Source organism: Hyperolius riggenbachi, chromosome 6 (genome assembly GCF_040937935.1).
Source record: "Hyperolius riggenbachi isolate aHypRig1 chromosome 6, aHypRig1.pri, whole genome shotgun sequence".
NCBI lineage: Eukaryota > Metazoa > Chordata > Amphibia > Anura > Hyperoliidae > Hyperolius > Hyperolius riggenbachi.
The window spans coordinates 330,467,581-330,485,267 of record NC_090651.1 but is presented as its reverse complement, the minus strand read 5'-3'; the positions used below and the strand labels follow the sequence as shown (position 1 = coordinate 330,485,267).

Here is a 17,687-nt window from a genome sequence, read left to right as displayed (position 1 = left end):
GTGAGCTTTGGGGTCCTTGGCATCAATAATTTGTATTTTCCCATGAAATGAAACAAATCTGATTTACTGTTTGTGGCTCTGTCCCTTTTCTGAATTTGAACCCCAGTGACCCAATGACCAACTGTACCAGGTTTGAGGCTTGTGCCATAACAGTGCAAGAATGGCAGCAATTTTAATATTCTCCTTGAAAAGTGACATGTGATTTTTGATTGGCATTTTTAGGTTCCACCCACTTTTCTGAATATTAATCCCAGTCACCCAGTAACCAGCTATGCAAAGTTTGAGAACCCTGCCATTAACAGTGAAGAAGGGCTGCAGTTTACAATTTCCCAGAAAGATTCACAGTTTTTAACTCCACCCTTTTTTATAACCTGGACACACCGTCACTACTCAATGACCAAGTTTGTGAGCTTTTGGGTTCCTGGCATCAAAATTGTGCTAATGGAAGCAGTTTATTCAGTTCTGGCTGTTTTTGACTCCGCCCCTTTACTGAATTTGAACCCCAGACACTTAACGACCGACTGTAGCAGGTTTGAGGCCTCTGCTATTAACAGTGTGAGAATGGCTGCAGTTTCAATATTCCCCTTGAAAATCAATAGGTGAATTTTGATTGGCTGTTGTAGGCTCCACCTACTTTTCCAAACATTATTCCTAGTCACCCAGTGACCAACTATGTGAAGTTTGAGAACCCTGCCATTAACAGTGTAAGAAAAGCTGCAGTTTACATTTTCCCATGTAAAAAGTTAGTTGTTTTTGGCTCCGCCCACTATTTCTAATTTTGCCATACAGTCACTTAATGACCACCTTTATGAGCTTTGGGGTCCTTGGCATCAATAAGTTGCATTTTACCATTGAAATTAAACAAATCTGATTGGCTGTTTTTGGTCTGCTCCCTTCAGAATTTAAACCCCAGTCTCCCAGTGACTGACTGTAGCAGATTTTAGGCCTCTGCCATTAAGAGTGCATGAATGGCAGCAATGTAAATATTCCCCTTGAAAATCAAAACGTGAATTTTGATTGGCTGCTGTAGGCTCCACCCACTTTTCTGAATATTAGTCCCAGTCACCCAGTGGCCAACTGTGTCACGTTTGAGAACCCTGCCAATAACAGAATGGCTGAAATCAATCTAACAAATCTGATTGGCTGTTTGCGGCTCCACCCCTTTAATGAATTTGGACCCCAGTTACCCAATGACTGACTGTATCAGGTTTGAGGCCTCTGCCACTAACAGTGTAAGAATGGTAGCAATGTGAATATTCCCGTTGAAAATCAATAGGTACATTTTGATTGGCTGTTGTAGGCTCCACCCACATTTCTGAATATTCATCCCAGCCACCCAGTGGCCAATTGTGTAAAGTTTGGGAACCCTGCCATGTTAAGAATTTAGCTGTTGGCACTGCCCACTTTTTCTAACCTTGACATACAGTCACTCAATTATCAAGTTTATCAGCTTTGGGGTCCTTGGTATCAATATTTGTATATTGCCATTGAGAAATAAACAAATCTGGCTGTTTGTGGCTCTGCCCCATTTCTGAATTTGGACCCCAGTCACCCAGTGACCAACTGTACCAGGTTTGAGGCATCTGCTTTTAACAGTATAAGAGAATGGTAGCAGCTTAAACATTCTCTTTGAAAATCAAAAGGTGAATTTTTATTGGCTGTTGTAGGCTCCACCTACCTTCCAGAATCTTAATCTCAGTCACCCAGTGACCAACTGTGCAAAGTTTGAGATCCCTGCCATTAACGGTGTAAGAATGGCTGCAGTTTATATTTTCCCAGTAAAAGTTGTTTTGGCTCCACCCACTTTTTGTAACCTTGACACACAGTCACTCAATGACCAAGTTTGTGAGCTTTTAGGTTCCTGGCATCAAAAATGTGTGAATGGAGGCAGTTTATGCACCAAGAAAGTCTGATTGGCTGTTTGTGGCCCCGCCCCTTTAGTGAATTTGGACCCCAGTCACCCAATGACCAACTGTAGCAAGTTTGAAGCCTCTGCCATTAAAAGTGTAAGAATAGCAGCAGTTTAAATATTCCCCTTGAAAATCAATAGGTGAATTTTGATTGGCTGTTGTAGGCTCCACCCATTTTCTTGAATCTTAATCGCATATGTCCAGTGACCAAGTGTGCCAAGTTTGAGAACCCTGCGATTAACAGTGTCAGAATGGCTGCAGTTTACATTTTCTCATTTAAAATGAACGGCTGAAATTTGATTGGATGTTCTATGCTCCGCCCACTTTTCCTGGATTTGTAACCCCGGTCACCAAGTGACCAACTGTGCCATGTGTGGGGACTCTGGCTTGATTACTGTGAGAATGGCAGCCTTTTACATTTTTCCCATTGACTTGAATGGGTGAAATCTGATTTGCTGTTTGTAGCTCCGCCCACGTGTGCAGGGGGGGCGCAAGACCCCCAGAACATATTATCCCAGGTAGTAAGGGATCTGTATACCAAGTTTCGTTCAAATCGGTCAAGCCGTTTTTGCGTGATCGCGGCACATACACACATACACACACACACACACACATACATCCGATTTTATAAATATAGATATATATATATATATATATATATTATTATTTTTTTCAGCTAGAAGTTGAATTACTAGCAGGAATGGTCAATGAGAGGCAATTAACTATTAGTTAATACAGACATATGCAATGATAAAACAAAACCATTTAACCACACTGGCTTCATTCAGTTAATTCATTTTTAAGCCGCTTGAATTTGCATAAAAATTCTGCATCAACTCTGAATTATTTTTTATGGGCCTGAGCAGGTGCATAGCTAGAAGACACTAAGCCCCATAGCAAAATTCTGCTTGCACCCCCCCTCCCCCCGTTAGGGTAGTCTCATCCCACAAGCGGTATTATGATGGCCACATTTGTTCCTGCCCCTCAAAGGACAAACAAGGTGAAAATAAACTGATAAGAAAAAAAAAATTGTATTTATCCTCAGTCTCCTAAAAATGACTTTTTGTTAAGATATCCCACAGTTTTACTTTGTATTTAAATCTTTCACTAATTTTTAAGTGTTTACTGTTTCATTGTATCTGCTCAATGACACCTTCATTTAATTATGAAATAGCTCAAATCTATGAATTATTGACCCTTTTTATCTCTATCCTGCTCTCAGAAGGGCCCTCTCAGTGTGAAAGGGCCCTTATTGACATCTGAAAATCTTGGTGGTCTAACGTTTGCCTCGATGAAAGTCAAACCCACAGATTCTCTTTATTGTTTAGGATCAGAGATGTTGAAGAGCATGAAAAAAAAATCAAATGATTGCATATTTAAGCAAATAGTACCCATTATTAACACAATTCGCCATACAGTATTTCTTTGTGTCATTTGCAAATCACCACTGTAAATGTGACACCTGGAAGCAGGACCTACTATTCAGGGGAACCAACATTCTCACCTACATGGAGGAAGGCACACGCAGGGGACAGACTTCCTGTCTCCATGAACATGACACATAAATTAGAAAATCTACAGACCACAAAAAATAAAAAAAGTTAAGTCTTTATTACTCGTACTTATTCATGAAATGTATAAACATTTATAATACAGCATTTTATACAGGTTTTCTTTTAAGCCCCTTTTACAGTAGGAGCCAAAACCTGCATTGTGTTACCCCATTTTACCGCAAGGGGGCGCAAAAGCAATGTAAGTCAATGGAGACGTTCACACCTATTGCAGTGCGTTGCTCTGGAAGTATCAGATCTGAGGCAAGGGCTGCAGCGTGTAACTGCAAGCACTGCACTTAACGCATGGTGTTTGGGGTAATGTAGGTCTATGGGCAATGCACATAGTGTAAACGTTGGAACACAGAGCATGTGCGCACCGATAGGTATCCCAGCGACTTACTTCCTGCCCAGCAGGGAGTACATCACTGAGCGGGGGTGCGATGCTATGCATATGACCCCATTAGCGCACTCTGCTGCAGGGTCATATGACTGAGGTTTTTGGCGTTGTGGTGTAATGCGGTAATAGCATCACATCGTACCACAAAAAATGTGTAAGACCAGCTTCAAGGAAAGCTCTAGTAAAATGGAAATGGGCTGACATCTTTTCAAAATGCTGTTTGCTTGACTGGTATACTGCCCTTCAAATACTTTCGGCCACTAGGGCAAAATGAATCTGCATGTATCTGCATCATGTGGTCTGACGGATGTCTCACCCCACATATGTGCTCCAGGCGCAGGACTATTTAAAGCAAAAGAGAAAAATTGTAAAGAAAAAACAAAAAGCGGGCCTCTGCAGAGATCTTAAAGGGGATCTGTTTAAAAAGACTAAAGAAGTCACCAGGGCTGGATTTACCATAAGGCACTGTAGGCTTGTGCCTACAGACGCCTGATGATGGAAAAGCAGCTCACTTCCCTCCCCGAGTGCCTCTCTCCCTCCTTCCCTATGCAGAGTCCCGAGCTGAGCATAAAGGAGAGGTTACTCACATAGGTCTCAGCATTCCACAGATGAGATCTCCCTTCAGTCAGGTGCATCACTAGCTACTTAATACTGAGGATATCTCTGGCTAACTAATGCTATGAGGCATCTGTAGCTACCTATGATGGGCAAGGGACGCAAGGGAGAAGTGACAGCCAGCACACTTGATGGGCTGTTTGGTAGGTGTTAGTAGGTTCATGGAGGGCGAAGTGTAGGGTGCTAGGACATCTGTTCCTAAAAGCTCCTGGAATGTAAATTCGGGCCTGGATGTCACCCTCTATAATCCTCTGAAATTGCTAATCATCAATTTTAATATTAACCACTTATAGTGTAAAGGTTAGCGACAGGGAGTCTCTCTACTTATTGAGGTACCAACAGTCTCTAGCGAGGTGCCCAATTTTGTTACAGTTGTAACAAACTTTTTTCTTATTCCACGAGGCCTGATAGGAAGGTTTGGGTGCTGGTTTGGGCTCTAGTTTGCGCTTCTTTTGAACACCGCCTTCATGGAGACCAAGATGATGGCATTGATGACAGGAGGAGGACGACTGTGAGGTCTGCTCATCTCCACTGGTGGAAGGTGTAGGTACATTTGGAACTTTTTCCTCCTTGCCTTTTGGAAGCTGTTTCATTATCTCTAATAATTGTGCAAGAGTAGAATCTCTAAATTGTGGTGTGAAGAGCCCCCCAATCCCAGGAGGGGGTGACAGCGCAGTATTGGTCTCAAGTTTACTTTCATCCGGCGCACATTTTCCTTCCTGCCTCCACAGCATTAAAATTAATCTCTCTCGTATTTCGCCATATTCCAAAACCAATCTTGCTAAATGGTTCAAGACTTGGGAGTCAAAGGAGCCCTCTTTGGGCCACCATAATTTTTGATTTTGAGTACTCAGTTTAGTAAACTTACACCATTTAGCCATGTATTGACAGGACTGAATTCCATATTTATGGAACATTACCGAAATTGGTGATTTGTTTTCACAGCTCTCTTCCCTCCTTTCCAGTGTACCCAACAATTTCATTTGCTTAAGGTCTCTGTTTGATACGTTTGTGTTTTGAGGTTTGTTAGACTCCATCTTGGTCTTTATGCCTCTTCCAGCAGCAAAGATATTCTGGAGGCTGCAGGGATCTATACCACCGATCCGTCTCTCATGTGAGGTAGAAGCACAGTGAAACCCGAAGATGCCTTCTGGAGCTTACTTCTGGTAGCAATCCTAAAGGGAAGGGCAGTTGAGAGACAACCGAAGGCTTTCTTCTGAGACCCACTGCAGAGGTAACGTTTTTGATTGTCTGTGAACAAAAGAAAATACAAGAAATCAGAATGAGCCCATAAATCTCCATGTACTCAAAAATATTTGACAAAGATTATCTAATAACAAAAAATATGGCTTGAGGTACAAACATTCTCCATAGATAGGGGGATACCTACAAATCATTTTACGATTTAGTAAATTTATAGAGCTGACATCTTCCATAGAGCTGTACAGAGTACCATATATTGTCTTGTCACTTAACTGTCCTCAGCATAATCTAATTCCTGCCATAGTCCTATGTCTATGTATGTATTGTGTAGTGTATGTATTGTATTCTAGGGCCAATTTAGGGGAGAGCCAATCAACTTATTTGGATGTTTTTTTGTGATGTGGGAGGAAGCTCGAGTGCCCGGAGGAAACCTATGCAGATATGGGAGGACATACAAACTCCTTGCAGATAGTGCCCTGGCTGGGATTCAAACTGGGGAGTGCTAACCGGGTACAGTTGGAAAATGGCACAGGGTGAAAAATGGTGCGCCGTTCCACAGATAAATGTATCATAAATTGCTATTTACCGTTTTAATGTAAATCCATTGTTTAACCACCTAAAGACCTCTCCACACCAATGGGTGTGGACGTGGCGGCAGCCCCAGAACCGCCTAACGCCAATTGGCGTCAGGTCATGGAGCCAGCTACTGAAGGAGATTGTACGCAGGCTGCATGCTATTGCCGCTCGGGAGACTGTTAGACGGCGCGGTCGCCGTCTATTTACATAGTGCAGCACTGCGACAAGAGAGCGATCAGCTCTCATAGGCAGAAGCCTATGACAGCCGATCGCGTGATTGGCTGGCTGGGGGGAGGGAGGGGTTTGCAAAAAAGAAAAAAACATTAAAAAAAAAAAAAGATACAAAAACACACACAAATATTTAAAAAAATAAAACAAACAACTGGGGGGTGATCAGACCCCACCAACAGAGAGCTCTGTTGGTGGGGGGAAAAGAGGGGAATCACTCCTGTGCTGTGTTGTTCGGCCCTGCAGTTTGGCCTTTAAGCTGCAGTGGCCATTTTAGTAAAAATTAGCCTGGGCCTTAGGGGGGTTTAGCACTGTGTTCCTTGAGTGGTTAATACATTAAACGGTAAATAGCATTTTATCACATTTATCAGCGGAACGGTGCCCCATTAAAAAATGCAGCAGGGCTAGTATTAGGCAGCGGGGGTCGGGGGGGAAGAGGCATTGGGGGTGGAGGGAGGATGTGTGCATATGCATACATTACCATGTCCCGACCGGCAATCGCTCCTTCACTTTCTAGTTAGTTTGCAGGAATCCTGCAGCCAGCCAATCACCATGCGGGTACAGAAGCCACATGGTGATTGGCTGGATGCAGGAGTACAGCAAACTAACTGAAGAAGCGGAGTGAAGGATCGATCGCCGGCTAGGACAAGGTAATGGATGTTTATGCATATGCACACATCCTCCCTCCAATGTTCCGCTGCCTCTCTCCCCCGACCCCCGCTGCCTAACACTAGCCCCCTGCATTTTTTAAGACTTATAACGCTATTTAGCGTTATAAGTGTAAGGCACACTGCCTGCGCCATTTAACACTTATAATTGAAGTCAATGCAGCGCCATTTCTATTATCCCAGTTCTGTGCGCCATTTTTATCTGTCCTGGTGTTAACCACCTAAAAAGCATCTCCCACACAGGACACTACCTAACTTCTGGTGCATGCTCTGATTATTTCATGACTAGACTATTGCAACTCTCTGCTCTTCACAGGAGCGTAACTAGGACCCACTGGCCCCCCCCTGCAGAAATTGTGAGCGGGCCCCCCAGCCCGCTCAGGGCTGTTTTGGGGGGCTGGAGTGGTCGCAGCATGGAGGGGAAAGCCATGGCCATACATCAGCAGGGAGGAAGGGGGGGGGGGAACGGTCCCCCCCCTCCCTCACCTCAGGCTCTCCCCTCTGTGCTCCCCTCCAGCATCAATGATTGTCTCTGTGCAGGCGGCGGCCAGATATACATACCTTCCTGCATTCCACCGTGGATGTTCCACCTCTAGTGTCTGATGCGACTTCCTGTATAGACAGGAAGTCACAGACGCTAGAAAGAGGAAAATCCACAGTGGAATGCAGGAAAGTATGTATATCTGCCCGCCGCCTCATTAATGCTGGAGGGGAGCGCAGAGGGGAGAGCCCGAAGTGAGGGGGCAGGGGACCGTCCCCCCTCCCTGCCGATGTGTGGCCATGGCTTTTCCCTCATGCTGCGACCCCTCCAGCCCCCCAAAATGGCCCTGAGCAGGCCGGGCCCTCTCGCGGGTGCAGTGGCTGCAGCCCCTATTGTTAAGCCCCTGGCTCTGCAGCCTCCCTGCCAACCGTTTGGCCCCACTACAATCAATCATGAACTCTGCTGCACGACTTATTTACTCTCCTCCCGCTTCTCTAGCCCTATTCCCCCTCTGTCAGTCCCTTCACTGGCTGCCACTCACACAATTCTAATGCCTGGTACACACCATGCAATTTCCCGTCAGATAGCTGGGTCAAATCGTTTATTTCTGACAAGTCTGATCTGATTTCCGATAATTTTTTTTTTGCTTTTCTGATCATTTATAAAGAAAATCAATAAGAAAAACAATGGGAAATTAGATTGGACCTTATGGAATTCGACATCTTTCTGAAGGAACATTGCATGGTGTGCCCCAGGCATTCTTGCCTGCAAAGCTCTTCACAATCTAGCTTCTTTTCTAAATAAACTTATTTCCAGATACCATCCTGCATACTATCTCCACTCTACTAATAATATTCTCTGGTCACCTCTCCTCACTTCCGCTTACAAGACTTCTCTCGATCCTTTCCCCTCTTCTGGAACACTCTCCCCAACACATCCGCTACTCACACACACTCGTGGCCGAATTTGAGGCAAGGCCACAAAGGCCATGGCCTAGGGCTCCAGGATGTAAGGGGCAAACAGTGGGCTGGCACACTAAGGCAGTTAAACTGCCAAACATGTAAAGCAGTCACAAACCCAGTCCGCGGCCGCCCTGCTTCCACGGGCAAGCAGTGGAGCACTGGTCCTTTGCTCCTCACATCTTGCCCCCCCCCCCCCTTCCCCAAGCACAGAATGGAGAAAGCATAGGACCAGGGAGGTACACAGGATGGGGAGCACAAGATGAGAGCACAGGACCAGGGGAACAAATGGGAGAGGGGGAGCACACAGGACAGGCGGTGCACAGGATGGGGCGGTTGGGGGGGGGGGGGGGGTTTGAAAGGTAGGGTTGGTGACAATGGCCTAGGATGGTAAAATGCCCAAATCTGGCCCTGCCCACACTTACCCTTTTTAGGCACAACCTGAAACTCACCTCTTCAGGCAAGCATACTCTCCTACCTAGGGCACTTTGGCCATTGACCACCACTTTTTGCTATCTCACACACAGCTTTCCTTCACCTACTGTCCTATCCCTTAAATCTTTAGGCTGTGATGCTGGGAATACACGGCTTGATTCTGAGTCATTTAAATGGCTCGATAGATAATTTCCGACATGTCCAATCACCCACCCGCTCGATTCTGCATCGAGGTAAATGGAAAAAGATAAGAAAGCATACTTGGCTCTCATGAAAAGAACTCTGCTAACCCCTATGAAGACAACAGAGACCCCCAGGCTTGACTGTCTGCTATCCACAACCATCAGATTCGGATCTGGCATGTCAACGGCAATCGGTGCAGCAGACCGATTGCAATTGCGTTCTCTTTTCTCATGCCTCTTCCGTGACAGGTACTCCCAGTGACATCACCTGCCAGCAGTAAAAATTTCACCATGTGATATGTCAGAATGTAAATCAAGGAGAGGAAAGCTTTTACAATGGGCAAACACTGACTTAGGCTTCTTGCACACCAAGACGTTGCGTTAGGTGCCACGTTAAGGTCGCATAACGTGCACCTAACACAACGTATGGTGCTGCAAGAGCTGACGGTAGAGTGAGCCGCGTTAGGCGGCCCGATTCCTATAATGTCTCCCAGAGTGGCGCTGATTGGCCAGCGGGACCACGTGATGCGGAGCGAGACACTCCGCATCACGTGGTCCCGCCGGCCAATCAGCGCCCGCCAGTGCAGTGAATATTAAGTAGCCATGTGCGCGGCTACTGTAGCTGGCTCTCTCCGCCCCCCACTGCGCATGTGCAAACAGTCTAACGCGGCTATAGCCGCTCCAACGCCGTAGCATGCTGCACTTTGCGGGGAACGTGCAGCATTACATGTAACGCAACGTGGGCTGTGTGAACAGCCCACTTGTGTTACATTGCTGTGCGTTGGGGGACCGTTACAGGCGCACTAACGTGCGCCTGTAACGTCTTGGTGTGTAAGCAGCCTAAATCATTTATACATAATTATTGTAAAAATAAAGCACTTTTTTATTAGATAATTTTCACTGGAGTTCCTCTTTAAGCACACGATCACATGACATGCATCAGGAGACAGTGGATGGCAGCATAAAGCATGCAGCTGCTGGAGCAGCATAATATACACTGAGCTTATCCTGCAACATGAGGAGGATCGGGCTTCCATATCCCCCAGGGGCCCATCACAGTTGCGAGAGCGATTGTCGCACCTGAACCTGCGGAATCTGGAAATCAGACCCTTACTGTCACTTTTCAGGCTTCTTTTACACTTCAAATCGCAATACCGTTCCAATTTGTGCTTCCGATTTTCACTGGATTCTAGCAACACAAGAAAAACGCAGCGTGCAAGACCTTCTTTTTTAAAAGGGAACTGAAGTAAGAGGTATACGGAGGCTGCCATTTTTATTTCCTTTTAATCAATACCAGTTGCCTGGCAGCCCTGCTGGTCTATTTCTCTGCAGTAGTATCTGAATAACACCAGAAACAAGCATGCAGTTAGTCTTGTCAGATCTGACTTTAAAGTCTGAAACACCTGATCTGCTGCATGCTTGTTCAGGGGCTATGGCTAATAGTATTAGAGGCAGAGGATCAGCAGGGCTGCCTGGCAACTGGTATTGCTTAAAAGGAAATAAACATGGCAGCCTCCATATACCTCTCTCTTCAGTTCCCCTTTAGTCGCACCAAAATTGGAATCGCATGTAGTGCAAAAGAGCCCTCAAAAAGCCAGCCCACCAACCAGCTTCATAAATGATGAGACTCTTACCTGGCCAGCAGTTGGGATCTCTTGCGGGACAAAGGTGGGGTGTAAGGACCAAAAAGATTAGATGAAGGAAACCTACCGCAATTTGTATAATAAAAAAAAACCCTTAAAATTCATAGGCACAGAAAAGAGAGCGCAGAGACGCTGATGAGGCAGATGTGTTGGTGCTGAAGTCTCTCTTGCAACATATCTTATTTGTACAGCACATTCTGCTAGCCTGGCCAAAGAGATAAAAGTTTCAGGAAGTCCCTCACACACTGCTGTGCTCAGGCATTGGCTATAATGGCACATGCATCTGTCTGCAACTGTTCCAGGAAGCCAGAGGGTGGAGTTGTGTGTGAAGTTCTAGTCAAGAGGGGGATGGTACTTTATTTCCAGAGAAACATTGTAGTCTGTGTGTGAGAAGCAATATCCCTGTACAGTGACAGTCTCTTACTTACAAACATCTCATACAAGCAAACTAGTCAGATTTTTGTTATTACATGTTACAGTGTAAGTAATAAAGGGAGTCAGAGGTTAGGTTCACAGTGATCAGTTGCATATTGCATGCGTTATAATGACTGTGAACAGCGATGGAGACAGACTTTAAGGCTGGTTTCACAGTGGGACGTTACAGGCGCACGTTAGAGCAGCCTGTAACGCAGCCCACCGCACAGTAATGAAAAATCAATGGGGCTGTTCACAGTGCCCACGTTGCGTTACATTGTAACGCTGCATCACAAGACAACGTACTGCATGCAGTACTTTAGACGCGGCTGAGCCGCGTTAGACTGCTTGCACATGCTCAGTAATCTTGTGGAGGAGCGGAGAGCGGCCAGGCACATGGCTAATTAATATGCACTGCACGTTGTGACGTGCAGTGTTTACTTCCTGGAGCGGCCGCTCTGTGCGGCGATTGGCCGGCGGGACCACGTGATGCCGCATGCGCACAAGAGTGCGCATCACGGCATCACTGACGCCAGAGTGAGCTGCACAACGCGGCTCACTCTGACGTCCAGATCCAGCACCACCAGGCGTTCCGTTAGGGGGATGTTATGCGACCTTAACGCCTCCTCTAACGCAACGTCCTGGTGTGAAATTAGCCTAATACAAAACCTGCATGCAGCAAGTTAGAATAATGTGATCAGTTACAACGCAGTACTGTGAACAGGACCATATTATATGAGCAGTAAGTTGACATGCAGAATTATTCTGCAATGCAACTGACCACTGTGTAAACCCCCCCCCCCCCCCCCCCCCCCCCCCTCCTCCTGCTTTGATAATGCCTGTATGAATCTTGCTCATGTCAATAAAGCTATCTTTTATTTGATTTGATCAGGACCTTATGCTAGGTACACACCATACAATGTTGTGCTAGATAGATGGTTCGATAAATTTCCGTCATGTCTGATATTTCCGATCGTTTTTCTGGTCGATTTCTCATAGAAGTCAATGGGAATTGATAAGGAAAGATAAGAGATTTGAGTCGAAAATCGACCGAAGAAACGCATTGTGTGTACCCAGCATTAAAGGGTCACTTAAAGAGACTCTGAAGCGAGAATAAATCTCGCTTCAGAGCTCATAGTTAGCAGGGGCATGTGTGCCCCTGCTAAACCACCGCATATGCGCCGCTAAACGGGGGTCCCTTCACCCCAAACCCCCCACTGCAACACTTGGTCGCAGACTTGGTCGCTCCTGGAGGCAGGGCTAACGGCTGCAGCCCTGCCTCCATTCGAGTCTATCAACCGCCTCTCCCCCGCCCCTCTCAGTGAAGGAAGACTGAGAGGGGCGGGGGAGAGGCGGAGATACGCGCTGACAGACGCGCGTGGGGCAGGGCTGCGGCGGTTAGCCCTGCCCCAACCAGGAAGCGCTCCCCCGCATTACGGAGGGGATTTGGGGGGACAGGGACCCTCGTAAAGCCGCGGGATAGCGGCAGTTTAGCAGGGGCACACGTGCCCCTGCTATATATGAGGTCTGAAGCGAGATTTATTCTCGCTTCAGACTCTCTTTAAGGCTAAAAAAAAAAAAAAAGTTTTACTCACCTGGGGCTTCTACCAGCCCCCTGCAGCTGTCCTGTACCCACACAGTCTCGCTCGGATTCTTCTGTCCCCGCCGACAGCTACTTCTGTTTTCGGCGACATGCCTGGTAACGCAAATGATTCTTTGCATTCCTGGCCGCAATAGCGCCCTCTATACTGCTATTGCGGCCAGGAACGTGAAGGATCACTCGCGTTCCCAGGTTTGTTGGGCCCGGCGCCGAAAACGGGACAGGAGGATCTGAGCGAGACTGTGAGGGCACAGGACAGCTGCAGGGGGCTGTCCCGTGCCCCTTTTAAGCAATTTGTAAGAAAAACAAAGAAAACAAAACAAAAAAATACTTACCTAAAGGTGCGTACACGCGCCATACTTCAGCAAATGATGGGTCCGTCAGACCCTCCCGCTGGGCGAACGTTTTGCCGACAGTAGCACGTGAGTACGTGCTGTCGGCAGACTGCTAAGACTGTTTCTGACAGCACGTACACGTGCTACTGTCGGCAGAACGTCCGCCCAGCGGGAGGGTCTGCGTTACCAAGCGTGAACGGGGACTTAAATCATTTCTCCACACATTCCAGTATGTAAGCTGAGGTGTGAGTTAAAGAAACAGGTCGAGGGCCCATTTCCAACGTCTTGCATGCGATTTCAGTACGGTTGGGAGATGCATTTTTTACGCAAAATTGTGAAAACCCTGTTGGCACTGCACAGTTCAGCAAAGGCACACAGACCAGACCACCAAAAAGGGGGGGGGGGGGCATATTTTAGAAAAGAAAAAAAAAGTGTTTGACATATTGATACATTTGGGGCAGTAACTATTTTTATGCTTTTTTTTTTTTTTTTTTTTTTTTTTTTTTTTTTTTTTATGTCACAACACTTTTAATGCAAATACGAAAATGTGCCAGTGAGCTCACAGAGCTTTGTGTAGCTAGGCAAAGAGGGGTATGTCCCGGGGCAGAAGTACGATAATAGGTCAGAAAGGTGGTGTTAGGCTGGGGTGGGGGCTGGGAAGAGTCCATGCACACGTTTCAATCCAACTATGGAACTGCATGTGTTAGGTTAGATCGCAATGAACATATTAACAGTGGTACCCTTTTCACACTGGTGCTATTCTATTTTCACCCAAATGCAGTGCATGCAGCGTTTTTCCTGCATTACTGCGGGGGTCACACTTGCAGGATGGTAAATGCATATGTTTTTATGTTAGTGCATTTATGTATTTTCCAGTGAGTTTGTATTTTTGTCCAATTGTCCAATTTTTTGGAAGCCGTTTGTCTCATTGAATGGATAATGTGCAAATCGCATGCAGTTCTCATATTCGCTAATGCAACTAAAAATAAAATTATAGCATGCATAGCTCCCAACTGTCCCTCTTTTGGAAGGACAGTCCCTCTTTGGGAACCAAATCTCTCGGTCCCTCTTTCTTCCTCATTAGTCTCATTCATGACTCATCAATTAAATTGGTATATTATTGTAAAATGAAAAAACTAAAGGGGCCCATACACTGGCCAATTTCAGCCATTGATCGATTCGATAGAATCGATTCTATCAAATCTATCGATCCATTTGGGGACAATTTCGATCCATTTGAGCTGACAGGATGAAAAAAATCGATCTGCTGCCAGCCACAAATCGATAGAATCAATTTCCGATCGATCGATTCTCTGGCCCATAGAGTTGCTTTGGATATAATGGTCCAATAATGCATTTGGTACTCATCCGTTAGCCGGGCGCATCCGGCAGGTGGCGCTAATTACTATTCCCCCTCCAGGCCGACATGGATAGTAGGGAAAGATGTAACTCTGGTGGAGTTTTGTCGCCACCTAGAGGATGCGCCCGGCTAACGGATAAGTACCATGCATTTAAATAGCTTTTTAATAGATTTAATTCTGAAATCTATTGGAAATCTGTTTCTAGTGTGTGGCACACATCAGATAGATTCCTTTCAGATTCCATTTGACAGGCATCTGACAGAAATCTATCTGATGGGCGAATCTGCTGCAAATCTATAAGTGTATGGCCATCTTTATGATGAGAGGACCAGTGTGGTCTGAATGATAACCCTACATACTGTATTTTGATTGATTTTTTTTTGTAATTTTCATGGCGAGTACCCCTCTTTTTTATCTCAAAAAAGTTGGTAGGTATGGTGCATGTTGTAATTTTGTTGGCGCTAGTCTACTTTAGGGGACCTGGCAGGAAACCTTGTAGGGAACAGTTCTCCAATCGCAGCACCCTCTACAGCACAAAGATTTGCGATTGGCTGAATAGTGTGGGCATAGATTACTACAGCCTATTAAACCTAGTGGTTCAAGAGGGTGCCATCCACCCAATCACGTTTGCAGAATTTCCCTATGAGGTTTCCTGTTGGGTCCACTAATGTAGACTAGAGCCATTTTTTTCTGCAGTATAACCGCATTACTGAATCACAGAGGGGAGCAGAAATCGCAGTAGGCCCACAAGTAACCATTACGAGCGTTTCTGAATTGCGGCAAAATGCACACGATGTGTGACTCTTGCACCAGGCCACTGGCTTTAAATTAAACCTGTCATTTAAAAAATAAAAAAGTCAAATACTCACCCTCTCCAGAGGCTCTCCAAAGTCCTCCTTGAAACCACCAATCCAGCGCTGGACAGTCTGGAAGTTTGCAGCCGCACTGCACAGGATGCTTTGCACCTGACCAAGTGAGCAGTAGCACAGAGTTGCTTGTGCACAGCGGCATCCTGCACAAGGATCAGTGTAGTTTCCAGAAGTGGATCAGTGGAGGTGAGAAGGACAAGGAGGCTTCCCTCTACTAAGGTAAGTACTCATTTTGGGCACTTTTTCCCTTCAAGTATACTTTAAAATTGAAATAAATACAGCAGCTCTCCATACTGATGCTGCAGAAGTTAATTAAAATGCATTATCACAAATAATCACTTACACTATGCTACTCTTTACAGATCTAAACAAAAAAGCTTATCCAAATCAAGCGAACCCACAGTATCTCACATTGGTCACTCACAAGCTAAGCGAATGTCTGTTCAACCACACCCAAAGCCGAGGAAGTTGTTACAATCGGCCAATCACTTTCATCATGCCTTCAGCCAATTAAGCTGGGGCATAGCTGAAATTGGGACTGCACTTTATGCACATTTTGTATGCTAATTTATGCCGTTTGAAAAAGGACAAATCAAATTCAACCTTGGCCTGTTTCGATTGGTCAATTTTCAAGCTTCATAAATTTGCATACAATATTTGCATAATTCTGCATCAACTGGAACAAATTATTAACATAGCATTGACCAACCCAACAATTCAGTAAGCTGACATTAGGAATAGTCAATGAAATGCAAATAATTCAAGTTTATGCAAATATTGTACACAATAGGGGCAGCTTGAAAGAGAAGCAATGGTATGCTGCAGAGGTGGAAATTGATTGGTCCATTTTCAAGTTGCATAAGTTTGCATACATAACTCAAATAATCCTGCATAAGCTCTGATTTCCATCTCATTGATCATCCCTAGCTGCGATGACTGTAGTGGTGTAACTAAGGAACTGTGGGCCCTGATGCAAGTTTTGCAATGGGGCCCCCCAAGCACTCTATACATAACTATTGATACGGCACACCAAAACCTGCCAATGGCAACTACAGTGTCAGAGGTGCAAGAAGGGGATGGGGAACAGTTTGTTAATGATCACCACTATTCAAAGTATCTATAGAAGTGATTATTATGAGCACAGGAGCAATATAGAGCTAATACTGTAGTTGAGGGAGAGCCATTCGGGGCCCCTCTGGCCCAAGGGCCCCGATGCGGTCGCTACCTCTGCAACCCCTATTGCTACGCCCCTGGATGACTGGTAATTTAGGACACCATAATGGGCTCTATTCACAATCATTTTCCGCATGCGGAAATGCACTTGCGGTAAATTCCCGACTGAAATGAGGCCATCTTGACATTCACAAAATTGTACGCATGAACATTTACCGCACGCATTAATTATCCGCATGCGTAAAAAATGCAGTAAAAGTCCGCAAAAGTCGGTAGGGTACTTATCCGTTAGCCGGGCGCATCCGTCAGGTGGCGCTAATTACTATTCCCCCTCCAGGCCGACATGGATAGTAGGGAAAGATGTAACTCTGGTGGAGTTTTGTCGCCACCTAGAGGATGCGCCCGGCTAACGGATAAGTACCGTCGGTAGTTCCCGCAAAAAAAAATTCACAAAAAAAAAGCGGCGCCTTATTTCTGACTTAACTGACGATTTTTTTTATCACCTACTAGTACCTGGTGATAGATTTCGCTTCCCATTTACTTAAATGGAGTCTGGAGCATTGAGTGCCGTGTTTGCTGGACTTTTATTTTTTTTTATGCCACTTTTTTCCTCATGTTTACAATGTAATTACGCATGTTTCCCCAAAAAATGTTATGCATCGTTCCCGCATGCTGGAAACATGCCGAACATTTTTAGTGAATGTGGAAAAAATGCGGAAATTATTACTAGCGGTAATATAGCGGTAAACAAATCTCTTACAGCATGTGTGATTGTGAATAGAGCCCAATATGGTGTCATTGGCCACACCCACACAATGGGCTCACTGATAAGATGAACAGAAAGGACACACTATGCCATCACTTATGCAGAAACGACAAACAAAACACACAATAGCACAACATATTAGGCTTCCTTCGCATCATAAACAGTGTCCACTTTATTCCTCGCTTGCTGTTTTAGGGACTATTTCCACTTGGTGCCGCATCTTTTTCCGAATTGGACGCGATACCCGTACAGCTGAATCGCTATAGCGGTGCCATGCACGGCTATAGGGACTTAGATGCAGCCAACAGAAAACTGCTAC

At 45.5% G+C, this 17,687-nt stretch overlaps 1 long non-coding RNA gene across 1 annotated transcript; it reads right to left on the bottom strand.

The window, feature by feature from the left end:
* Positions 1-3,502: 3,502 nt before the first annotated feature.
* On the bottom strand, positions 3,503-11,098 carry LOC137522920 (uncharacterized). The gene is made up of 2 exons (XR_011022484.1): positions 10,842-11,098; positions 3,503-5,726 (listed from the first exon to the last, which is right to left on the bottom strand). It is a non-coding gene; the product is annotated as an uncharacterized lncRNA (long non-coding RNA).
* Positions 11,099-17,687: the final 6,589 nt, after the last annotated feature.